A 16,693-nucleotide genomic window follows, 5' to 3' on the forward strand; every position below is an offset into this window, starting at 1 on the left:
AAGAAATCGGAGATCTACTTCTTTGAGAGACACACTGTGTGCATGGATTGAATACTCAACATCATGCTGATGTCGATTATCCCCAAATTTATATACAGTTTTAAGATAATTCCTATCAAAATCCCAGCAAGAATTTTTGTAGATATAGGCATGGTTATCCTAAGATGTATATGGAAAGGGAAGGAAACAGAATAGATAAAACAATTTTGAAAAAGAAGAATAAAGTGGGAGGAAGTGGCCAACCTAATTTTAAGATGTATTATGTAGCTCCAGGAATCATGATTGTTTGGTATGGGTGGAAGAGTACACTTACAGATCAGTGGAACAGAATAAAGAACCCAGAAGTAGGCCCACACGAATATGCCCAATTAAGGTTTGACAAGAGTGCAAACCACTTTAATGGAGGAGGAAATGTAGGCTTAATGGTGCTGGAGCACTGGAACATCCACAGGCAAAACTCTGAACCCCAACCTAAGTCTCAAACCTTCTAAAAAATTAACCCAAGGTGGATCACGGACCTAGTGTAAAATATAAAGCTATAAAACTTTTTGAAGAAAACAGAGGAGAAACACTTCAGGATCTACAGCTAGGCAAAGCACAACAAAAGCACAATCCCTGAAACAAAAGCACAATCCCCGGAAAGAAAATAATTAATAAACTGGACTGCATAAAATTAAAAATTCCTTCTCCACTGAAGACCCTGTTGAGAAAAAAGAAAAGCCACAGAGTGGGAGAAAATCTTTGCAAACCACATACCTGACAAAGAACTAGTATGTAGAATATACAAAGAGCTCTCAAAACTCAACAGTAGAACAATCAATGATCCAATGAAAGAATGTGCAAATGACAGGAAAGGACATTTCACAGAAGAGGATATACAGATGGCAAATAAGCATATAAAAAGATACTCAACATCATCAGTCATTAGTGCAAGGCAAATCAAAACCACAAGGAGATACCAGTAAATACCTACTAGAAGAGCTAAACTAAAAACTACTGAGAACACAAGATGCTGGCAAGGATTCAGAGTAATGGGGCGCCTGGGGGGCTCAGTCGGTTAAGCGTCTGCCATCGGCTCAGGTCATGATCCTGGAGTCCCAGGATCGAGCTCCACATCTGGCTCCCTGCTCAGCGGGGAGTCTGCTTCTCCCTCTCCCTCTGCTCCTTCTCTCTCTCTCAAATGAATAAATAAAATCTTAAAAAAAAAAAAAGGATGGGGTAGAGTAACTTGATCGCTCATCAAACTACTGATTGAAATCTCATATGGGACAGTCTTTCTGGGAAAGAGTTTGGCAGGATCTTAAAAAAGTAAACATGCTGCGATGCCTGGGTGGCTTAGTTGGTTAAGCATCTGACTCTTGATTTCAGTTCAGGTCATGATCTCAGGGTCCTGGTATATATCCCTGCATCGTGCTCTGCGCTCAGTGCAGAATCTGCTTGAGATTCTCTCTCTCTCTCTCTCCCTCTGCCCCTTACCCCTCCCCCTGCTTGTGCTCTCTCGCTCTCTCTAAATAAATAAATAAATAAGATCTTAAAAAAAATTAAACATGCAATGACTACAAGCCAGTGATCATACTCCTGGGTCTTCATCCCAAAGAAATAAAGACTTATGTTCACACAAAATCCTGTATGTGAAAGATGGAAGCACTAATAATGTTTATTAATAACAGCCCCAAACTGGAAACAGTCCAGATGTCCTTCAATGGATGAAGGGCTACATAAGTCGTGTACCATGGAAGATTATTCAGCAACAACAGAAAAAGAACCCACTAGCACACGGAACAGCTTGGATGAATCTCCAGGAAGTTAAGTTGACTGAAAAAGCAAATCCCCAAAGGTTACATATTGTCTGCTTCCATTTCTATGACATTGGTGACATGATGAAAGTATGGAGATGGAGAACAGATGAATGGGTTCCAGGTGTTAAGGAGAGGTCAGAGTGGGAAAGATGGTTAGTGTGGTTATAATGCACACCATCAGGGATCCTTGGAGTGATGGAAATGTTCCCTATCTTGACTGTATCAATATCAGTATCTTAGCTGCGATATTGTAGGATAGTTTTGCAAGATATTATGGGGTGAAACTGGGTAAAGCTCACAAGGGAGCCTTGTCTTATTTCTTATAATTGCATGGGAATCTACAATATCTCAAGATAAAATGTTTAATTAGAAAAGTGAATTTGAAGCAAAAATGGCAACGTTAGTATTTATAAAAATAGTACATGAGTGCTTATTACATAATTTTCTGTATTTTTTTATGTTGGAAGTTCCTTTATTTGAAAAAAAAAAGTGCGTTGAGACTCAGTCACAGGTCACCCGTACTCAAGGCTGCTGTCAGTTAGAATTATAGGAATTGCTCTTTCTCCCTGACTCTGTGGGGATAGAATCAGAATGGGAGCATCTCACGTCTAGCACAGTCTAGCCATCTTTCTATATACTTCCTCTCATACCGCTGCATTGAGTCCAGTGCCTTGAATACAATTGTTATTCTTATTGGTACTGTTAACATGACACATTTACCTGGGTTCTAGGGTTCTCTATTAAAAGGAAAGAAAAAAAAAAAAACCCACACAGTTTGAGTCTTCATTCCGTAAAGAAAACAAAACAGGCCAAAACAAACACAATAGAAGTATAGAAATTAAAGGAAATCATAGGTATTCCAAAGGACTCGCAGTGTGCTTTTTTTTTTTTTTAAGCAGTTTCTTTACCCAAGAGGACAAAATACGGTTTGTGGAGTGGAAATTCTGTTTTTGTTCCTTTGAGGCTGGCTTCTCTCTCTTTGTATCATTCTGAATGCCTTCGGCGTCAAGTAGCAGATGCTGAACTTAACCAGCTTAAACAGTGAGACCCTGTCTTGGTTCGCAGGCCTGGAGAGTGGGTATGGTGTGGTCAGGGCGGCTGAATCTATAGGTGTAGTCTCAGTTCCCCAGGCTCTGCCACCCTTGTGGGCTAACATTGAGAAGTTCTGGGCCTCATACCCTCGGTGACTGCCTGGAGAAAGAAGGGAAAGACCTTGTTTTCTCCTCAGAGTGAGGAGACTTCAGGAAAGCTCTCTTTTTACCTGGGCTGCTCACTGGGCGTTGCCAAACCAGCTGCTGACAGTAGGGCTGGGATTCTGAAGATGGAGGCTATCTCCCTATCAACCCTCACTCAGCTGCCATTTATTTATGCCTTTCTCTTTCTGCAAATTTATTCGGTTTTAGTTCTATTAATGGGGTGGTACCAGGAGTTTAAAATTCTGGACTGATTTGAATTTAAGAGAAGAGAGGAACTTTCTTCTACATGTTTTCTGCTCATGATGATATAGGCTAAAAGGCTAGGGCCAGATGGGGCATGTTACCCACTAAACATCACAAGGAGGGATCCCTAAGCTTGGGGAGAGAGGACAGGTGGAGTTCTGCTTCCAAGTGGATAAAAAGCCAGAGAATGCCTGGCAGGTGACAAGAAGCCAGGGGCCTGTCACTCTGTGGCAGTCCCTTAGTGGCTTGGGTGAAGTTGGTGAGTTTCCCTAAGAGCAGACTTTCCCTAAGAGGCCAGAAAGACTCCACCAAGATCCTCGCGGGCAAGCCCAGATACAGTAGTGCATATCTGGTGTGTGTTTTTAAAAGCACAAAGGTTAAAGGTACGTCCAGGGAGAACAGGAAACCAGCCCGGAAGATAGCTGGGAGCATGATGTGCTCCTGTTTTAAGATTTAAAGAGACTGGTTAGGGTCCTGCATCTTGAAGCAACAAGATATTCAAGGTCTGTGTGTCCGCTAATGGACATCTTAGTTCCACGTGGTCTCCTTGGATTTGCAGGATCAGTGTTAGTTTAAAGCTCCACTGCATTTCACTAAATGAGGCCCTTTTTGTAATTAGGGAAAAAACAGCTACATAATTCAAAATGAACTTGGGAACTCGGATTAAAAGCAGAAAACAGAGAGAAAACCCAGTGAAGGCTAGTGACAATATTGTTAAAAGTCTGCCTCTAATATTAAGAGATTATTTTCTCTAATTATCTCTTTCATGTATTTGGAATAGCTTGAGATATTTATGGGATTGGCCTGGTAAAGATTTAGTGGTGATATAAAGTACTGTGAGCTCTGGAAATTTAAAAAAGAGAGAGAAATGGAATTGGGGCATAGAAAAAAATCATTTTTTTTTCTCTCTTCTCCTCTCCAAAAATTTCTAGGAGAACACATGAGAAACTATTAATAGTGCCCGTTTCTGAGGAATGGAGCTGGAGGTTGGGCAGGTAGGGAAAGGAAATTTTTTCACTACCACTCTGTGAGGTAGGCATTTTTTCATTCACTATGAGCTTAAATGACTATTGCAATTTGTAGAAATTAAGTAAAATAGAAAGAAGGGAAAAGCGTTTATTAAGTGTATTCTGAGTTTACGGAGAAAGTTAGGACTGGAATTTTCAATTCTCAGTTCTGTTATGATCCTGTTATTGTCTTCCCTGTGAAGAATTCATGTTTGAATTATCCTGGGCAGCCTCATTCAGGAGAGGAGGATTGTAGGCAACTGATTTAAATAACAATAAAGAACTAAGATTCTAGACTGTACCCTGTGTAAAGATGCTTCATGTACTAAATATCACCATAAGAGACACTTTTTAAAAAAAAATTTTTATTGTTATGTTAATCACCATACATCACATCATTAGTTCTTGATGTAGTGTTCCATGATTCATTGTTTGTGCATAACACCCAGCGCTCCACGCAGAACGTGCCCTCTTTAATACCCATCACCAGGCTAACCCACCCCCCCACCCCCTCACCTCTAGAACCCTCAGTTTGTCTTTCAGAGTCCATCGAGAGACACTTTTTTTTTTAAAGATTTTATTTATTTATTTGAGAAAGAGCAAGCTAGAGAGAGAGAGAGCGCGCGAGAGAGCGAGAGAGCCCACAAGCAGGCGGAGGGGCAGAGGGAGAAGCAGACTCCCTGCTGAGCAGGGAGCCTGATGAGGGGTTAGGTCCCAGGACCCCAGGATCCCATGACCGGAGCGCAAGGCAGATGCTCAACTGACTGAGCCACCCAGGCACCCCCACCATAAGAGACTCTTAACTGTAGGAAACAAACGGAGGGTTGCTGGAGGGGAGGTAGGTGGGGGGGATGGTGTAACTGGGGGATGGGCATTAAGGAGGGCCCATGATGTAATGAGCACTGTTACATGCAACCGATGAATCCCTGAACTCTACCTCTGAAACTAATAATACACTGTATGTTAATTGGATTTAAATAGAATAAAATTAAAAATAATTAAATTAATAAATATCACCATGAAGTCTCCGCTAAGCCTTAGCTGTGCTATTGTCATAAATACCCCAGGAAATGCCTGAAGATCAGACACAGTTCATTAGGAAATGTAACAAGAGTTGTAACTGAATGCAAGTGACAGATTTTAATTCAAGTTAGCCCAATAATGCAGAAAAGTCCACCCTTGATTCTGTTTGGGGTGGGGGAGGGGGAAGAATGTCATAATCAAGGCACAATTTCAAGGAAAAAATGACTCAATGGGTTACAGAGTAAATGTCTTTTTTTTTTTAAGATTTTATTTATTTATTTGAGAGAGAGAGAAAGAGAGAGAGAGCACAAGCGGGCGGGGAGGATCAGAGGGAAGAGGTAGAGGCAGACTCCCTGCTGAGCAGGGAGCCGGAGATGGGGCTCGATCCTGGGACTCCAGGATCATGACCTGAGCCGAAGTCAGACGCTTAACTGGCTGAGCCACCCAGGCGCCCCTGAAGTAAATGTCTTTAATATTTCACATGCGCACGCATTATTCTGCTACCCATCTCAAAGAGTTAAACAAAATCCCATGTTATTTCACAAGGATTTGCAGGGGATTTGGCTTGCTCCTCACACTTCCAAGACATCAGAGCTAACCTGGAATTTGTAACAACTCTTTGGTCTTCAAAAATATAAACTCAACTTAGATTCCCCAAAGCAGAAACTCCAAGCAAGCAAAAATATTATGACAAGTGATAACCTTAAGCCAATGTATTTATAATGCTGCTTCCTTTTTTGATGCTAGTGTTTTGGTAACGGTTCCTAAAGTAAATTGTTTTATCCATTTTTTTTCCCTTTATAACCTCTCCTGACCTGTAGTTTTCAAATCTGCATTACTGGAGGTTGAAGAGCTAACCAGGAACCTTTGGGCCACCAAGGTCCTTCCAAACCTACACACACAAAACTTTGTTATGTCTCCCCTTTCCTTCTGTTTCTTCTTTCCTTTCCTTACTTTGCCCTTATGCTACTGCCCCATCCTAGCTTATATTCTCTTTTCCTTTCTTTCCTTCTAAGGGAGAATGAATGCTGGATATGATTTGGGGTAAGGGCAGGGGATAGGGTATCTATTGAATACTCAAGATATTTGCTTGCTACCAACAGGTTTTCACTTTAAAGATCTACCCTGCCTATAAAAGCGTATGCTCAAAGAATACGTAAAATATATATATATATATATATATATATAAGCTTCTGATGAATAATAGGGCTCTAATAATTTAGGAAGTATGACGGTTTCTTTTCCCTCAAGGCTCTTGAGTGTGATTTACCTGATCTGGAGTCTTATGAAATTCAACAGTGTGACTCTTGAAATAACTAGAGAAGGTGTTTTGTTTCTCTGTATGATTTTTAATACTTAAGCTGGGACTAAGAGCCAGAATTAGTAAGAAACTGTTTAAAATGGTTTATTTCAGAATAATGTGTACTCCTTGAAGCCAGGAAGCCAAGGAATCTGTTTTGCTTGGGGCTGAGTAAACAGTTAAAGACAACGGGGAAAAAAAAAAAAAAGCATAGGAAAAGACCTAAACCAGTTTCTCAACCTTGGCAGTGATGACATTTGGGGCTGGGGAATTTTTTGAGGTGGTGGAGGGGGATGTAATATGGGATGTTTAGCAGCATCGCTGGCCTCCACCCAGTAGATATTGGTAGCGCCCTCTCCTCCCTCAAGCCGTGACAACCAAAAATGTCTCCAAATATTGCCCAATGTCTCCTGGGTGGTGGTGCCTGGCGGTGGGGGGGGGGGGGGGGGGCGGGTACACAATCCCTCTCCATTGAGAACCACTAACCTAAATAGAGTAGTGTAACTGTTTTATGGACAGTCTCTGGGAGTTATTTCAGAAACTTGAAAAAATTAAAAACTGTAGCAGGGTAAAATTGTACACGCCTCTTCATTTTCCTTGGTCATTTGCCTAAGATGGTGTGTCACTGCCTCTCCCAGGGGACAGTGGCCTGCTCCAGGAATGGGCTTTGATGACCTAACAGATCTTTTCCTGTCTCAGGATTCTGGCTAATGACAGCATAATCAATGTGCTGATGCTGAAAACATGCTGAGAAAACAATGGGAACAGGGTCAAATTCTCCTGAAGAAATTTTTTTTTTTTTTTTTTTTTTTTTTAGTAGCCTGGGCCAAATACAACATTGCGGTGTACATTTTTCATAAGGCAGAAAACGTTAGAGACTCAAGGCAAAGTAAAAAGTCAGCCTTTTTAGTGTAGTGAGGTCCGGCATATATTTGTATACAGATGGAGCTAAGATGTAGTCGCAAAAGGAGAAATCTTGAAATATGTAACCAGGTGGCTTAAAAATCACAGCCAAATCTAGATATTCTGTTTGGCAGTAAGACACCTTCTTTCCTTTTTGGGAGAGATATCACACTCTGCCTCCTAGATTCTGCTGAATTATGAAATGCAGAAATTGAGACGCGGGGACCAAAAAACCAGTTCTTCCCTGTCTTCTTTTCTTCTTTTTTTCCATGATGGTGTTCACAGATAGAAGAAAAGTTGACTCACCACATCTGGATTGTAAAATCAAGCACGGGGCATGGATGTGTTAGTACAAGCACTGAGTACCACTAATGTGCAATTGAACATTGAAAGTCAAGCATCTGCCTTAGCCAGCCCCGGGAAGAAGGCAGCGTGGATTTTGCTATCTTCTCCGTAGCTTGCAGAACTTTTCCTATTGTATGAACCCCAGACAGGTCTTTAGTTGTAAAAGCAAAACATTATTCCATGAACTGCTTTCTGGTGGGTGGCTGGACAACCGGCTCAACCAGCCGCAGGTAACTTGAAGCTCCTGAAAATGTCTTCTGCTAGGAGAGGTATGAGGGGGTCAGACAAGTGACTGGCTCATTGATAGGAATTTCACTTTATGGAAAGACACCCCTATTCATGTTTCATAAACCTCATCAGTAGAATTTATCATTAAAAGTCTGACCTTCCGGCATCCTACACCATGAACGGACCAAATTCCCGATGCTCTGTCCGCCTCCTGGATTTTCCCACTTCTAGCCTTAGTCCTGGTTGTTTCCCTTGTCTGGGATGGTCCTTCATCCCAGGGCTGAGTGCCCTCCAAAGCCTGCCCATCTCAACTGCCACCTACGTCCTCCGTGAACGCTCTTGTCCCTTATCCTTTGAGACCAAGGAAATCACGCCTTCCTTTGAGCTGCCTTAGCACATTATCTCACCACGCCTGTGATGCTTCACTTTCTGTCTCATTTTGAGATCATTTACATTTCTTTTCCTATTATACAGAAAACCCTTCCAGTGAAGGATCTATCTCTGGTTCCTTGCTCTATTTCTCCTACCATGTGGCTGAGGGCACGGCTTTCAGTATACAACACGTTAAATATATGGCCCTGTAGGTACCACATCCATGTCTGATATTTGTTCTACCCTAAGTAATTAGGCCTTGAGGTCAAGAGAATGGAGTTAAGCTCCTCTCCAGCCCCATCAGGTGAAGAAAGGCAAATAAGAGTTTTAGTTCAACTCCCCGATCTAATGTTGCAATAGTTCCCTTTGCAAACATGTGTCAGCATTTTTGCTACCATTCTTTCTACAGATCTGGGATGAACAAACTCCCTAGTAAACAGGGGCTGCATCCTGAAATGGGGCCGCTTACTAAAGACACAGCCATTCTTTTTCTGTCTCTGTTGTGTAACACACCAACCTGCTCATTCATATCCAGAAATATAAAAACAATTATGTCACCCAGTCCAACCCCTTTGCAGGGGTCCCACTGCAGGAGAGACGTTGAAATGACACCATGCCTGACCCTTTGGAAAGACAAGAAAGAATGTTCTAGAAGTGAATTCTTCGGACAAGGAAGGACGACGTTTAAGAGTTCCTAAATCCATTGGCTTGTTACTTTATATAAATTGACGTTTGGATTAAAGGAACTATTTGAGCTGAATATTTCTTCCCCCAGAATGAGAATTAGATTTCTTTAACTTGGCCTGGCTCAGGGTTTGTCTGTCTTCCTCCCTTTGAAGAACTGAACTCTGGCAAAACAGTTTCACGTTTTCTGCCAATTTGTGGCCATTGCCTCTTTTGCAGTATTTGAGATTCATATAAAATTTCTTCTGTCTCCAAGATACCATTGGTTGGTGCCATTGGTTGGATCTCAGATGCTATTGGGGAAAAGGTAATGGTGTTCTAGTGGGCAGTATATGGCTTTGTCACCATTGGCGATTTGGTTTGGGGAAAGCCAATTAACTTCTCCTCCTCCCAGTCCCCTATCTGAGAAGTTAAGACCATAAAAATACATATCTTTTAGAATTGTTGCAAGATTTTAATGAGATAATGCAGGTGAATTGGATATGCATTGGAATGTCGTTCAATGTTCTACAAACGCCAATTCCTATATCACCAGGCTCTCTGGTATCCGAACCGTACGTTCATGTCAAATCAACACTTGGGTGTTTACAAACACCTTCTCCATGTGATGGAGACAGAAAGTGAGTAAGAGTTGCTGACCTTGCCTTTGGAGGACATTTAATCTAGAAATGAAGAGGAGGAGGCATGTGAGTTTGGCCATGTTTGCTTTGTGAATCTCACTTTGGTGAGGGTTGGTTTCCTCAACTGAAAATGAAAGTAATAATACCTACTTTTCAAAAACAAGTAAGAGGATACACATGAAGTATTGAACCCCCATGCCTGACACATCTAGTTGCTCGGTCAATGCTACCTTTCCAAGGGGATAAGAAAAATGCCAAGCTAGTATTCAAGGCTTCAAATTAGTAAACAAGAACCAAGAACCATTACATCCGGCTGAAAAAATCTGGCCAGGCTTCACATAAGATTGACATCTGGCCTGAGGCCTGGAGGATAAATACATTTCTGCATTTGAAGATCATGACAACAGGGGGTAATATGTGCCCCACGTTGTTCAGAGCACTTTACATGTGCTGCCTCATTGAATACTGGCCAAAACATGGTTAGTGTTGTCATCCACTTTGCAAATGAGAAGATCGGGGCACAGGCAGGGGAGGCGGCTAACCAAAGTCCCATGCATGGTTGGGGGCAGAGTGGTAACTAGACCCAAGTGGCCGGGTTCCTGAGCTTGAGCTCATAACCTTGGCACGGAATAAGATAGGGGGCAGGTGGGAGGTCAGAGGGATGGGGAAGGCAGGGCACGGGAAGATGTATAGGAGCAGAGAGAGTGAATGAAAAACTCAGGGTCTTCCTCTCCTGAGAAGCAGCCGTGTGAAGAGGAGAAAGAGGCAAGGTCAGGAGGAAAGGGTGTGTGATGAGGAAGTTTCGGGATACAAGGGCCAGACGACACTGCTGGGCACTGTGGCCACAGAGAGGTCACAGAGAATGGCCTGGCTTTGAGCCCCGCTAATACCTGTTGACTTCGAAGGCAGCAAGAAGGACGGTTCCAGATTTTTGCAAATTCAGGCCAGATTTAAACACAGGGCCTGGGTTTTCTTAGGAGGCTACCTGTCTAGGAAACCAAGGTTAACCCCTTCCTTCTCTGTCCATGAAATGCTGCTGACCTTTGACTTACACCAGGGATTCATCTGCAAAGCTTTCCTCTGGTGTCACCTCTCATCAGGTCTTAGCAATTACGTATGCTTTTTTAAAAGGTTAGAGTCGCATTTTTTTTTTTTTAAGATTTTATCTATTTATTTAACAGAGATAGAGAGAGAGCGTAAGTAGGCAGAGCGGCAGACAGAGGGAGAGGGAGAAGCAGGCTCTCCGCCGAGCAGGGAGCCCAATGTGGGGCTTGATCCCAGGACCCTGGGATCATGACCTGAGCCGAAGGCAGACGTTTAACCAACTGAGCCACCCAGGCACCCCGAGTCGCAATTTTTTTATGCCTGCATAATAGAATGTTGTTGTGCTCCCATTTAATCAGTCATGTTGGCATCTAGACTGTGAAAAGTACTTCGGCAAGGTACAGTGAAGGAAACAAGACACACCTGTCAGTCTTTCAAACAGAAACTGCTACAAAAATGTACGTTTCCCTTACGAAGCATAAAGCCTCTGAGTACATCTAGTTTGTATCATTGTTTTGCAGGAGATTTCCTCTCCTCCCTCAGATTCAGTTTTGCGGACACAATTTCATGGGGCCTCCGATGTTGGACTTTCTTTTAAAGAGAATCATGATGTCTTTATATAGCCCAATATTGTTGGCATTTAGATTCAAGGTTGCTTCCTCTGCAAAAGTTAATTGGATGGGATGACGGTTATTCTATGATAATACATTACACTGCCTTAGTGTTACCCTTGGGCCTGGAATTTCATTAACAGTCCAGAGAGCTTGTCTCGCTAAGGCTTTTTGGCTCCTCATTACATGAGCTCACCTCTGCGTGCAAAATTAGAGTCACTGAAAGGTAGTTAGCATAAATTATTCCATCATTCAACCACAAAAGCATCTTTCTTTGGGCAAAATACTTATGACTTTTAAGCCACTTCCTTGTACGTGCATTTCTGCTTCCTATCCAATGAAGGGAAACCTAATGTTCTGTCAGAGTAATCTAAGCAATAGTTTGTTTTTTGGCCCAAAGATCTGCTGGGAACTTCTTCAGTTTAAAAATAAAATTACTGTAAAAACTACCTGCTGGAAATTTTGTCAGTTTTGTTCCTATAAAAATAGGTAAATACCACCGGTGAGTAATATATCAAGGAGAAGGGTAACTGCTATTATTTGTGTTCGGTCTTTCTACAATGTTGATTTTCCCCTCCATTTCCTTACTTCAGAAACCCTTTAAAGGGGATTTTTTTGCCACTAATCAGTATGCATCCCAGAACAAAGGCTTTATTCTCTCGTTTATTTCCTCATTGAACCATTTATGCATCAAATATTAACTGAGAACCTCTTAAGTACCTAGCACTATTCAAGTCCCTTGGAATGCATTAGTGATAAAGAAAATTAGTGAAAAAGATTCCTGCCCTCCTGGAGCTTATATTCTCATGGGAGAGAGTCCGATAATAAACAGTAATCATAATAAGTAAGAATGATATAGTACCTAGGAAGTTCAAAAGTGCTTTGGGAAAATAAAAATAAAGACAAAGGGACACCTGGGTGGCTCAGTCATTAAGCGTCTGCCCTTGACTCAGGTCATGATCCCAGGGTCCTGGGATCGAGCCCCGCATCGGGCTCCCTGCTCAGCGGGAAGCCTGCTTCTCCCTCTGCCACTCCCCCTGTTTGTGTTCCCTCTCCTGCTATGTCTCTCTCTGTCAAATAAATAAATAAAATCTTTAAAAAAAATACATAAATAAAGACAAAAAAGGAGGGTAGGCTAATGGGGATGGTGGCCTAGAGTGTGCATATGTGGAGACAGGTTAAACGGGGCCACCAGGATAGGCCCTGTGGAGAAACCAGGATGAAGAGAAGTGAGGCAGTTGGCCAAGGAATACCCAGCTTAAGGCAGAAGCAATAGTTAGATAGGGCCCCAGGGGGGGGCTTGGTGTCTTTCTGCTGTGGGCAAGAAGGTCAGAGTTGCTGGAGCAGAGGAGACCGGAAGGAGAGGAGGCTTGTAGACAGGCCTACGGAAGTGGGGGCGGGGAGTGGGCATTATAGGATTTTGAGGGGCAATTGGGACATGAGCTGAAAGTTTAAAAAGACCCCTCTAGCATTGGGTTGGAAAATGGACAATGGAGGAAGGAGAGCATGGAAACAGGAAGACCAAAGGATCGCTTGAACAGAAATCACATCAGAAAGTATGAAAACCTCTTTGGTTTACATTGTTTTATTTATTTGATTAAGATCTTATTTATTTATTTGAGAGAAAGAGCAGTGAGGAGGGGCAGAGGGAGAGAGAGAGAGAGAGAGAGAGAGAGAGGGAGGGAGGGAGGGAGGGAGAGGGAGAAGCAGACTCCCTGCTGAGCAGGGAGCCCAGGGCAGGGCTCAATCCCAGGACCCCTGGAGATCATGACCTGAGCCAAAGGCAGACGCTTGACCCACCTACCCACTCAGGCACCTCTGGATTACACTGTTTCAAACCGGACTTTGAACTGGAAGACCAAAGACACGATACCACCTCCGGTTTGGCCCCTCTCTTGAGCTCCACCTCTTGCGCAGAAAACTCGGCCACACTCCCCCACACAGGCTGCAAGGTTCCTAGCACGTGGCTTCCTCCACTTAGGCGGAGCATTTCGTTTGCGCTAACTTGGTAGTTCCCTTGGGGGGCAGTACAGTTATATCACAGAAGACAAATCATCAAATTAAGGGGCACTGCGGCAAACATAGGATTAGAGGTTTCAGAGTAGTTCTGGAATGCTTGGTGACACAAGGAAAGAACGGAGTCACAAAAGGAGGCCAGCCCTGGGCTCTAGGGTCAATGTATCTAAACTATATAGTGGATACATACAGATGCTCTTGTTCTTTTTTTATTTTGTTTTGTTTTTATTTTTGTTGAGAGAGAGAGAGAGAGTGCAAGGTTAGGGGGGTTGGGGTAGGGGTAGAGGGGAAGAGAAAATTTTAAGCAGGTTGCACACGGAGCACAGAGCCCAACATGGGGCTGGATCTCATGATGCTGAGATCATGACCTGAGCCAAAATCAAGAGTTGGACACTTAACTCCCTGAGCCGCCCAGGTGCTCCAGAGCTGCTCTTCTTTGATATTTAGAGTGACAAGATGGTAAATACCACACCGTTCTTTATCTGTCATTGTCTTTGAATTTCGTGAGGTAGCTTAGACTTGTGTCTTCTATCTTTTTCTTTTTCAATATCTAACATCAGGGCATTAGGGGTGTAGTTGAGAGAGAGAGGCTAGAGATCACTGTTAGAAAAGAGCATCAAAAACCAAGACAAAAGACCTATGGGCAATAGTAAGGTTGAACCTGATACTTGGAAAGAACTGTCTTCATAGCCCATGTCAACATCAGGAAGTCCGTGAGAATTTTTAGGGCCCTCTTCATCATTTCACATGACAGAGGATGTAGGAGCCCAACTATGAGAAGAAATCCCAGGAGAGATCACTGCCCTAGAAAGGGAGGTCTCTAGACCTCTGCCGAACCAAGTAAAGCCATCAGAAAGTTTAAATGGGACTACAGGGAAATATCTACTCACAAGAGACTAGAAACAGTGTGGAAGGTCATTTAGCACTAGGATGGCAAATAGATTGCAGACCTCATTGCCTGTCGGGAGTAACATCTGGAGTGCTGAGGGGGAGGATTCTGAGACCACACCTGGTGTTGGTGTAGACATGGTACCATGTGGACGAGCAATGCCTGCTCCAGGCTAAGGGAGTGGGAATGCTATTTGCAGACCACGTACTTATTTTTCCTGACTACCCTGTCCTCTTGCCTTCATATTTATCTACATTTAAATCATCGAAGAAAAATGAGGTGCTATTCTATTTTTAAGAGGTTTGCAGAGGACATTATATAAACTTCTTTCAGAAATGCAAAGATTGTTGCTTAAAATAAATTCCCCTTGCATTATCCAAGGTTTTGTTGCTTTAATGTAAAGTTCTTCTCTTTTTTCTTGGTCTCGGTGGAGAGTGGAAGAGAGCCAGGTCCTGGGAACCCACTGTGGTGTCCTGGTCACCACCTGTGTCAAAGGTGTAGACCTCGGACTCTCTCCTTGCTCTGACCATTGGCTCCTTCAGTCTGGGGCTTCCCCTCCCTAGGTATCCTCTCCCCCATTTTTGTCGCCTCTGCTGGCAAACGGGGGTCTTCAGACTGAGAGACAGAAGGAGCCTCAGGGAGATGGTGGGTCATGGAGAACCCACGCTCTTTTCCTGGATTTGCCACAGATCCCTTTGAGGACTATTTTGCTTTATCTTTCAGAGGCTGATATTCCTCATCTGCAAAACAAGGGGGATTTTAACCTCGGCACAAGGACGGGACTGAGATGATATATTATATGTTTGGTGCACAGTTCAGGAATGGGGAGTTGGCCTCTTTTACCAGATTCTCAAAAGGAGCGGTAACCCCCACACTGTTAAGAGTCAGAAGCATAGGTGATTTCTAACACTTGTTCAATTTGAAACATTGCATGTAAAGATCCCTTGTCCTGTATGGATGGATCACGGTGTCTCATGCTCACAGCTGCAAGATGGGACCAAACCCTTCAAAGGGCAACTTCCAGTTCTTACAGAGAAAGGACCCACTTTAATATTAAAGGACCTATATTAATCAACTTTGTAGACTAAGTGAAACGAAAAATGTAACCTGTGTGAGAAAGAGGAAGTAGTATTGTTAAAATTACCTTGAAAGCCCATGAGTTATGAAAGAAGGAGACATTGTTCTAGAGGATTCCCTTGTCTTTTAAGGTCGTGAATCAGAGGCAACATGCATGGGGGACGGGCCATGGTCTGTGAGGTACCCAGGATGAGGCCGTGGTGGCGGCAGACCTTGTCCTGGCCATGGTCCGGGGGGGATCTTTGGTTTTACTGACTTGTATTCGTTGGTAGGGATGCTAGTTTCACAAACTAGGTGGCTAAAAACAACTGGAATTTATTCTCTCACAGTTCTGGAGGCTAGGAGCTCAAAATCAAGGTGTCAGCAGGGCCATGCCCCCTGCAAAGGCTCCAGGGAAGAATCCATCTTTGCATCTTCCAGTTTCTGGTGGGCCCAGCCTTTGCTTGGCTCATGACAGCATCACCCCAATCTCCGCCTCCATTATTACATGGCCTCTGTCCCTGTGCATCTGTGTGTATCTTCTCATCTTCTTTTTTTTTTTTTTTGAAGATTTGTTTATTTATAGTAGAGAGAGAGCTCGAGCGAGCAGGGGGAGGGGCCGAGGAAGAGGGAAAGAGAGGAGGAGAGAAGCAGACCCCGTGCTGAGTGTGGAGCCCAATGCCGGGCTCGATCCCACGACTCTGAGATCATGACCTGAGCTGAAATCCAGAGTCGGAGGCTAACTGACTGAGCCACCCAGGTGCCCCTCCTCTTGTTTTCTTCTAAGGGCATTGGATTTAGGGCCCGCTCTAAATCAGGATGATTTCATGTTGAGATCCTCAACTAATTACATCTTCATAGACCCTATTTTTTTTTAAGGTTTTATTTATTTATTTGCCAGAGAGAGAGAGAGAGAGAGTGAGTGCACAAGGAGGGGGAGCATCAGGCAGAGGGAGAAGCAGGCTCCCTGCTCAGCAAGGAGCCTGATGCAGGACTCGATCCCAGGGTCCTAGGATCATGACCTGAGGTGAAGGCAGACACTTAACTGACTGAGCCACCCAGGCATCCCTTTAGACCCTATTTCTAAATAAGATCACATCCTGAGGTTTCGAATGGAGGATGCCACTTAACCCACCACACCAGCATTGTTTGAAGCTTTTTTTTTTTTAATGAGATTGTACTCCTGTAGTACTTAGGATATTAAAAAAAACAAATGAAACAATCACAGAAAAGAGTGTTCTAGGCAGCTAGTACATGTGTACACATGCACATATATTTGCTTGCTTACCTTGGCTGAGTTGCAGGTGGGGCGGATGATGGGAAGAGAAGGGAATATAATAATTATACCTAACACTTG

The 16,693-nt window shown here is 43.3% G+C and overlaps 1 long non-coding RNA gene across 3 annotated transcripts in view; it reads right to left on the reverse strand.

The window, feature by feature from the left end:
* The window catches only part of LOC113919423, a 43,619-nt gene that overhangs the window by 18,033 nt on the left and 8,893 nt on the right, over positions 1 to 16,693 (reverse strand). The window contains exon 5 of one of the 3 annotated variants that reach the window (XR_003518993.1): positions 9,557 to 9,762. The exons of the other annotated variants lie outside the window; for them this stretch is intronic. This is a non-coding gene — a long non-coding RNA (uncharacterized LOC113919423). Of the gene's footprint in view, positions 1 to 9,556; positions 9,763 to 16,693 lie in introns of those variants that run through there. 3 annotated transcript variants of the gene reach the window in all.

The sequence above is a fragment of the Zalophus californianus genome, chromosome 3, assembly GCF_009762305.2.
Source record: "Zalophus californianus isolate mZalCal1 chromosome 3, mZalCal1.pri.v2, whole genome shotgun sequence".
Taxonomy (NCBI): Eukaryota; Metazoa; Chordata; class Mammalia; order Carnivora; family Otariidae; genus Zalophus; species Zalophus californianus.